Below are 10191 nucleotides of genomic sequence, written 5' to 3'. Positions count from 1 at the left end.
CTTAAATTATTTCCTATGTAAAATCATACGCGGGTTGCGTAACTCTGTTTTCACAGGATTACACATACTCAGATAAAAATGTTTGCATCTAATCAGATACAGGTTGTCCCATTTTCTTTAGATTGGTTCTATGTGTTACGTTATTATATCGCTTCTTTTGAGTCAACGATACTTTCGTTTTCGTTATTTTTATTTCCTTCTTTGAATTTAAATTGTATACAGGACGTCGCGATATTGTTCCCCGCGGTAAATGAGTATTTCGATTTAAATTTGCTAATGTTTTTGCATCTCTGGCTTTATAATTTTAAATTTAATTTTTTAAAAATATACCGGATGTCCTTAAATTATTTCCTACCTAAAATCATGCGCGGGTTGCGTAACTCTGTTTTTACACCATCACACGTTCTTCGATAAGGTAGTTTGCTTTTAATCACATACAGGTTGTCCCATTTTTTTTACATTGGTTCTATGTGTTACGTTATTATATCGTTTGTTTCGAGCGAACGATATTTTCGTGTTGGTTATTTTTATTTCCATCTTTGAATTTAAATTGTATACAAGACGTCGCGATATTATTCCCCGCGGCAAATGAATATTTCGATTTAATTTTGTTAAAGTTTTTGCATCTCTGACTTCATAAATTTAAATTTAGTTTTTTAAAAATATACCGGATGTCCTTAAATTATTTCCTACGTTAAATCATGCGCGGGTTGCGTAACTCTGTTTTTACACCATCACACGTTCTTCGATAAGGTAGTTTGCTTTTAATCACATACAGGTTGTCCAATTTTTTTTATATTGGTTCTATGTGTTACGTTATTATATCGCTTCTTTTGAGTCAACAATACTTTCGTTTTCGTTATTTTTATTTCCTTCTTTGAATTTAAATTGTATACAGGACGTCGCGATATCGTTCCCCGCGGTAAATGAGTATTTCGATTTAAATTTGCTAATGTTTTTGCATCTTTGGCTTTATAATTTTAAATTTAATTTTTTAAAAACATACCGGATGTCTTTAAATTATTTCCTACGTAAAATCATGTGCGGTTTGCGTAACTCTGTTTTTACACCATCACACGTACTCCGATAAGATAGTTTGCTTCTAATCACATACAGGGTGTCTCATTTTCTTTACATTGGTTCTATGTGTTACGTTATTATATCGTTTGTTTCGAGCGAACGATATTTTCGTTTTCGTTTTTTTTTTATTTCCTTCTTTAAATTTAAATTGTATACAGAACGTCGCGATATCGTTCTGTTATTTTGACGGTTCTTATTAAATTTTAAATGTTCTAATTTTTTTTTAACGTTTTTCTTTAAATATGTGTCGATTTATGCGCTCTTACACATTTTATCGTATAATTTATTCGCGTTTTTCTTTTTTTTATTCAGAAGTTTCTAGTCGAAAATAATAATGGAAAGCGAACAAATTAGAAGCTATCGATACGGACGGTATCGAGTGGCCGCCGGCGACGGGAATTGCTTGTTTCGTTCTATCGCCGTGGGATTGCACGGTAACGACCGGCAACATTTCCAGGTAAGATCGAACGCGGTCGCGGCGGCGGAAAACAATTGGAACGATCTAGCGGTTTGGACCGATTTTACAAATTTTGATGATTACAAAAATGTCATGTCAAAAAACGGCGAATGGGGTTCCGCCATGGAAGTTTTCGCACTTTCTTCGTTTTATAATAGGAGGTTTTTGATCATCGAAAATGGAAAAATTCTCTTAGATCAGGGAAGAATGTGTATATTTTGTATTATTTTGCTTATAGTGATATTACTTATGGAGCTTGTTTGTTGTTAGACTTCGCTTTTCTAACAATTCTTTTGAAAATTTTATGTCGAAGGCGCCGATCAAAGGACCACAGGTGTGAGTGATATGAATGTGATTGGGTAAGGTTCATTAGCGAAAAATTAATTTGATTTGTTTTTTGGTGCACGTGAGGAAATAAATTAGTAGAAATTCATTTTTGTTAATGTTTGCTTATTTGTTATATGCTATGTTATATCAGATAAATTGACAGTTGTACTAACTACTTGTTGATTTCAAAACCTGACAAGTTCGATTAAGATAAGAGGCAATATATTATTTAATGTGTTTCTGATAATGTGTTGTTAATTTTAATTAAAAATTGTAAATAATTGTTAAGAAAAGTTAAGTTTTTTTTGGCATTTGCAATAAATTTTTAATTTCAGTGTTATTAAATTGTTTTTTTTACTTCATTTTATTAAGATTATTTCATAGATATAAAATAATTTTCTGAAATGTAATAAATTAATTATTACTTATTGTTTAATTATGCATTAATTTCTAATGATGTAAAAATGTAATATAAATAAAAAAGTCTTCCACCCCTTCCGGCTCTTCTTCCACCTCTTCCGGCTCTTGTTCCACCTCTTCCATTCCGGCCACCACTTCGTTGTCCTCTTTCCCCTCTCTTATACCAAATTCCTCCCTCCACTTTTTCGTTTTCTTTTTTTTTAATTGTTCAATTTCTACTTGTTGGATATTTGGATATTTTTTTTTAAATCTTCAATTTTATCTAGACGTTAAATAAAAGACAGTATATATAGTAAATAGAATATCGTCATTATATCTGGGCTTATTTCGCATAAAAAATTGTTATGCAGAAGTAAAAAGTTTCTTGCCATATCTCTTATTTATCTCGAAAAGTAATGGGAAGAATTTTATTAGTAGTTATTTAAAGTAATTGTTATTGTATATATATTTTAGTAATAATAAACTCTTAATTTTTGCAATTTTTTGATTTTACTACTAATTAAATCTAAAAAATTAATTATTGGTTTCTTAATTAAACTTACCATTCATTTCCCTGTCTTTATTTTTTTCTTGTACATCAATAGGTGGAAGATCTGTAATATTATTTTTATGAATTTTTTATTATTTAGAAATTTTTGAAAAAATATGTGTGTCTATATTAATTGAATTTACATTTAAATGAAAATTTAGAAAAGTGCTATAGTAGGTTATTTAATTTTCAATTAATATGATATTTACTTATTGTTTAATCATGAGGTTATTATTTTTCAATATTTTTTAAATGAATTAAGTTGACGTTTTTTAAAACTATTTTGTTGAATTATTTTTTTGTTGATAAGATATTTTTATTAAAATTGTAATACTTTAGCAATTTTCTTTTGAGTAATTTATCCAAGTGTTTAAGAAAATAAATAAAAAATAATACGGTAAATACGGTATTTTTATAATAAAATAATATATACTTATCATTTAAATTATCTTCTATTTCAATGGTCGGAATTGTCATGTTTTTGGATTGTTTAAATCTGTAGATAGCGATATTAATATGTCAAGATTCAAAATTCTGTTGTCTCAATATTTTAATAACAAATTTTACGAATAACACATTACAAAAATTTGTATATTAGATTTGTTCAGGCAGAATTTGTCGATTATTGATTATTAAACGTGAAAACTAGCTATTTATAAAAAACATTTTAAAATACCGAAGTAAATTATGATGGCATAAGTAGTCGTAAATGCTCGATGTTATTAGGTATATTCAATTTCACAAATTTGTAATATTTTCTAAGGAAATGTTTCATAAACAATAAAAAAATTCTTACCTCTTTGACACGATTTTTATAAATGTAGCCAATTTCGGTTTCACGGCCACACTAGATCTAATGTTGTATCCTTTGGTTCATTTGCACGCGGAGAGTTCTTGGAACGAATCCGCCGACAAGGTCAACACGTTGAGACAATATTACAGATTTCGGTTGTTATCGGATATTCCGAGGACAAAGGGCGGTCGTTATTGGAATGTCTTGGATTTGGTAGGTAAATTGCGTTTACAATATATCATCGACGCCGCCGTCAAAATCGAGTACAACGACGTTTCTTGGGCCGAAAAAAATCAAAAGGTATTACGATCCGATACCTACGATAGTTTGAAAAGGTTCTTGGAAATGCGGACGGCGGAAATAAACGAGGGAAATTAAGGTCTAGCTCGCGTACGTCTCGGTCGCATCATCATCTTACCGGCTACGATTCCCGGTACCAGGCGGTACTACCACAACGGTTATCTAGACAGTTTGGCTTTGTGCGCGAAATTGAGAAGAGTTCCCACTTACCTTCTCACGTTCACATCAAACAAAAATTGGCAAGAGGTAATCGACGAGATGAACCGCCGCGACAAATCCGTGTCCGACATAGGAAACTTTCCGGAGGTTTTGTGTCGCGTATTCGAACAAAAATTGAATGCCTTGATGGGAGATTTGACCGAGCGTCAAATCTTAGGGAAAATCGAAGGATACGTTGTCAGGGTAGAATTCCAAAAACGCGGCGCTCCGCACGCGCATATCCTTCTCTATTTGTCCAGAGAAGACGTTCCCGTTTCGGGAGAGGATGTGGATAGGATCATTTGGGCGAGATGGCCCGAACCTTCGGACGGTAACGGTTTCGAATCGCTTCGTCACTTGGTCAACACGTTCATGATACATAACAAGTGCGATATCGAACCGGAAAACGTCGAACAGGAAATCGACGACAATGACGAGGAGGAGGAACAAGAGGGGGAGATAGGTGTCGAAAATTCTAGGGTCAGAAGACCGTCTTGCTGGACCGTTGTCGATCGATGCCGGTGGAAATATCCGAAACAGCAAATATCGAGCACCGTTTTTAAGATCGAGAAGCAAATTCTTTACAGACGTCCTCCGGGTGTTTGCTTTTTTAACAGGCAACAAAATCGTTTCGTCGGCAACGAATTTGGAACTTTGCGTCGGAAACCCGATCCAGGTGTGTCGATACATTAACGCCTACGTCAATAAGGGGTTAGACGTAGCGAACATCCAATGCGTTGAGATGCAAGTGAATACGACCACCGGTACGATCGATTGGAACGAGGCGGCGGCATTCCTTAAAATGAGATATATCGGACCGCACGAGGCGGTCTATCGCATCTTGGGAAATGGCATGTTCCATATCAGTCACACGATCGAAAAGTTGCCCGTGCATTTGGAAGGAGAGGCTTGTGAAATTTACAGGGAAGGGGACGAGGTGGCCGTAGTCGAAAGGGGCGAGCGTTCTAAGCTCGTCGCTTGGTTTGAATTGAACGCGGCGGAGGAGGCGACGGGTCGGCGACGGTTCTACGTCGACATCGTCGAAACGCACTCTTGGCGGCAAGGTCGTTGGGTCGCCAAGTCGCGACCCACCAGTTCTATAGGTCGTATGAGTCCGGTTTATCCGAGTCCGGGGAATATGGAGCGCTACTATCTACGAATGATTTTGGGCAACGTGACAGGTTTGATTTCATTCGTGGACGCGAAAACCGTAAACGGCGTTTTATGTCCTTCGTATCAGGCCGCTTGCGTACAAGATTTTAGATTGGATAGCGGATCGTCTTCGTCATCCGTTTTATTTAAGGGAAGCGTTCGCTCTAATTCTCTTGTACAATCCGTCGAAGAATCCCCGAACTTTATTTAAGAGATGGTGCAGGCGTATGTCCGCGGACGTGCTTAGGATTTATATCGATTTAATCAGAGATATCGACGAAGAGGGCGCGGGCGACTTAAACGAAAGGATGCACGTGCTCCGTACGTGTCGGTATACGGTCCTTTGGAGTTTCGTAGATCGATTTCTGGTCGAATGCTCCACTTCGATGGAAAAAATTAATCTTCCTCGGGATTGGATTTCCGATTGGGTTTACGACGAGGAGGCGGAACAACTTTTGGACGAGGAAGAGGTTACGTTCGAGGAATTCGCTTTCGTTCCGAGACCGAATCAAAATTTGCATCTGATCGATCTCAACGATCAACAGCTGGGATTCGTTTACGAGGTTTTACAGTCTGTATGCAATCGTAACGGTATCGTTTTCGTTTTGACCGGCGAAGGGGGCACCGGCAAAACCGCGACCGTCAACGTTATTTTGGAAGTGGCGGAACTTCGCGCGTTACCGTACGTATCCGCGGCTTTTACGGGGATCGCGGCCACGTTAATCCGGAACGCGGCTACGATTCATTCTTCTTTCGGCATTCCTAGAGAAAGAGGCGTAGACGATACGCCGGTTTCTAATTTGGTGGGCGAGTCGGAGGCGGCAGACGATATTCGAAATGCGAGACTCGTCGTGTTAGACGAGGTGTTTATGTTGGCGTCGTGGATGTTGGAAATGATCGATGCCGTGTGTCGGGAATACGGTCAATCGCGACGGCCGTTCGGTGGGAAAACCGTTATTCTTAGCGGCGATCCCAAGCAGTTGCTTCCCGTTGTCAAGTGTAGGCGAGCGGGAATGACGTCCATCGTTTCGCATCCGGCATGGAATACTTTTCAACTGTGCACGTTAACGGAAAACATGCGTGTTCATCCGCAAGAGGTGGAATGGTCGAATTTCATCAGGAGAGTAGGCGACGGGGAAAGAATCGTTTCGGACAACGGACGCGAACCGATTTCCGATAATTTCCAAATTAATTGTCAAATCGCGCGAACAACTCGTCGACTTTGTTTACGGGGACGTCTTCGAATCGATTCTCGCTCTTCCCGGGACGAACGAGCGATTCTTGGAATTAGCCGAGCGATTGGCCCTCCGGTCGATCCTTTGTCCCGTGAACAGCGAGGTCGAGGAGTTGAACGAAATCATCTCGATCATCGATCATCAGCATCGGAGAGGGTCTTTTTGGCAACCAATTCCTACGATAGACAGAGTAACGAGGATGGGGCCGACGATCACGAAATCGCCAATCCCCTCGCGACGGGAGTCACCAGTGAAATTATCGAAAGTTTAGATTTGTCGGGACTACCGCCACATCGGTTGACTTTGAAGATCGGTTCGGTGGTAGTCCTTTTGGTAAATCTTAACGTGCGGAGGTGTTTTTGTAACGGACAGAGAATGATCGTTTTGGAGATGGGCGATGACGTGATAGTCGGCCGCATCGTTTCCGGTCAATTTCAGGGCCGTAAATGTGTCATTATCAGAAAACAATTCGTTTTAGAGGAAAAAGAAACGCCATTGCTACCGGGCGGCGGCACATTTTATAGAAAACAATTTCCGATCAAGTTGGCGCACGCAATTACTATCAACAAAGCGCAAGGACAGACTCTTTCGCGAGTCGGTTTGTGTCTCAACGTCCCTTGTTTTGCTCACGGTCAATTGTACGTCGCTTTGTTCAGAGTGCGTACTTGGCAGGATATTCGCATTTTTGTAAAGGAAAGTCGTAGACAGGGTCGTTTCTTTAAAGACGGTCGCAAAAATAATCCAGTTTTCACGCAGAATATCGTTTATAGGGCGTTTTTAGATAAAATCTTCAATTGAATTCGAAAATTTGCCACTTTTTACATTTTCGTTTCCATTTTACGACCCCATTTTCGTTCCGATTTTACGACACAACGATGACAGTTCACCGATAATAACTTGTAACCGAGGGCGACTTTTTACCGACGACGTCCTTTACCCAATATAGCCTTTTCACCCGATCGTGACTTTTTACCCAATTATGACGTTTACTCGATCACGACTTTTACCAAATAAAAATATTACATTTTCCAAATTTTTATTAAGTACACGAGTTCCAAGATTTCCTGCCGCCGGCCCGAACGATAACTTTTTCCCGATTAAAACTCTAACCCGACAAAGACGTTCACCCGATTGAGACTTTTACCCGATTTTGACTTTAATCCCATCACGAGGGTCGAAATTGTTCGTTACGTTCGATACCGCGGACAATCGAACGATAGAGAAAAATACGACGATAACCCGATTCGCGACACACTATCTCATAACGTAACTAATCCTTTTTTTTTAAATGTTTCAGATCTACGAGACGTTCACAACCGGCCAAGGATTTTTTATTATCAATACTAATTTGTTATATTTCAGGCGACCTTCAAGGTTCTTTTTAGAACCGCCAAATCGTTTTTTAAAGAATTCGTTTTCGATAATAAATAAAAATGAAATAAATTTATTTTCCCTTTCCCATTCCTTTAACGTCGAACGAAACGTTTCGAGACGAACGTTTCAAAAATACGTAATCACATATCTTAACATTTTTATTTCAATTTCAAAACGTTCTGAATCATGGTGATGTTCAATTCTAAATTTTGATCGGTTTTTTTATTAGTTTTAATTAGATACCAAACCGCCACCGAAGAGGTTCACGGTCTAGGCACTTTGGTCCATTTTGGTTAGTTTCGGTTATCGCTTTGGTGATGCCAACCACCAAAGAGGCGGTTTACCGTTTAGACGGTCTATATACTTCACTTTGGTCCATTTTGGTTAGCTTCGGTTATGGAAGCGGTCTATATATAGAGACGACCCATATATGGGGCGGTCTGTATATAAAGGCGATCTGTACATGGAGGCGGTCTATAAATGGACTCGGTCTATATATGCAGGCGGTCTATATATGGAGCCGGTCCGCATATGGAAGCGGTTTACATATAGAGGCGGTCTGTATATGGAGGTGGTTCATATACGAAGGCGGTCTGCATTTAGAGACCGTCCGTATATAATGGCGGTCTGTATATGGAGGCGGTTCGTATACGAAGGCGGTCTGTATATTGAAGCGGTTTGTATATCAAGGCGGTCCGTATACAAAGGCGGACTGTATTTGGAAGCGGTCCGTATATAAAGCCGGTCCGCATATGGAAGCGGTTTACACATAGAGGCGGTCTGTATATGGAGGCGGTCCGTATACAAAGGCGGTCTGTATTTAGAGACGTTCCGTATATAATGGCGGTCTGTATATGGAGGTGGTCCGTATATGAAGGCGATCAATATATGGAAGCGGTCTGTATATCGAGGCGGTCCGTATACGAAGACGGTCTGTATTTGGAGGCGGTCCGTATATAAAGGCGTTCCGTATATGAAGGCGATCCCTATATGGAAGCGGTCCGTATAGAGAGGCGGTCTGTATATGGAGGCGGTTCGTATACAAAGGCGGTCTGTATTTAGAGACGTTCCGTATATAATGGCGGTCTGTATATGAAGGTGGTCCGTATATGGAGGCGATCAATATATGGAAGCGGTCTGTATATCAAGGCGGTCCGTATATAAAGGCGTTCCATATATGGAGGCGATCCCTATATGGAAGCGGTCCGTATATGGAGGCGGTCCGTATACGAAGGCGGTCTGTATTTAGAGACGGTCCGTATATAATGGCGGTCCGCATATGGAGGTGATCCGTATATGGAGGCGATCAGTATATGGAGGCGGTCCGTATATCGAGGCGGTCCGTATACGAAAAAATCATGTGCGGGTTGCGTAACTCTGTTTTTACACCATCACACGTACTCCGATAAGATAGTTTGCTTCTAATCACATACAGGGTGTCTCATTTTCTTTACATTGGTTCTATGTGTTACGTTATTATATCGTTTGTTTCGAGCGAACGATATTTTCGTTTTCGTTTTTTTTTTATTTCCTTCTTTAAATTTAAATTGTATACAGAACGTCGCGATATCGTTCTGTTATTTTGACGGTTCTTATTAAATTTTAAATGTTCTAATTTTTTTTTAACGTTTTTCTTTAAATATGTGTCGATTTATGCGTTCTTACACATTTTATCGTATAATTTATTCGCGTTTTTCTTTTTTTTATTCAGAAGTTTCTAGTCGAAAATAATAATGGAAAGCGAACAAATTAGAAGCGATCGATACGGACGGTATCGAGTGGCGGCCGGCGACGGGAATTGCTTGTTTCGTTCTATTGCCGTGGGATTGCACGGTAACGACCGGCAACATTTCCAGGTAAGATCGAACGCGGTCGCGGCGGCGGAAAACAATTGGAACGATCTAGCGGTTTGGACCGATTTTACAAATTTTGATGATTACAAAAATGTCATGTCAAAAAACGGCGAATGGGGTTCCGCCATGGAAGTTTTCGCACTTTCTTCGTTTTATAATAGGAGGTTTTTGATCATCGAAAATGGAAAAATTCTCTTAGATCAGGGAAGAATGTGTATATTTTGTATTATTTTGCTTATAGTGATATTACTTATGGAGCTTGTTTGTTGTTAGACTTCGCTTTTCTAACAATTCTTTTGAAAATTTTATGTCGAAGGCGCCGATCAAAGGACCACAGGTGTGAGTGATATGAATGTGATTGGGTAAGGTTCATTAGCGAAAAATTAATTTGATTTGTTTTTTGGTGCACGTGAGGAAATAAATTAGTAGAAATTCATTTTTGTTAATGTTTGCTTATTTGTTATATGCTATGT

Source organism: Cylas formicarius, unplaced genomic scaffold (assembly GCF_029955315.1).
Source record: "Cylas formicarius isolate icCylForm1 unplaced genomic scaffold, icCylForm1.1 PGA_scaffold_2__14_contigs__length_35257938, whole genome shotgun sequence".
NCBI lineage: Eukaryota > Metazoa > Arthropoda > Insecta > Coleoptera > Brentidae > Cylas > Cylas formicarius.
Note: the sequence above shows the minus strand (reverse complement) of the source record.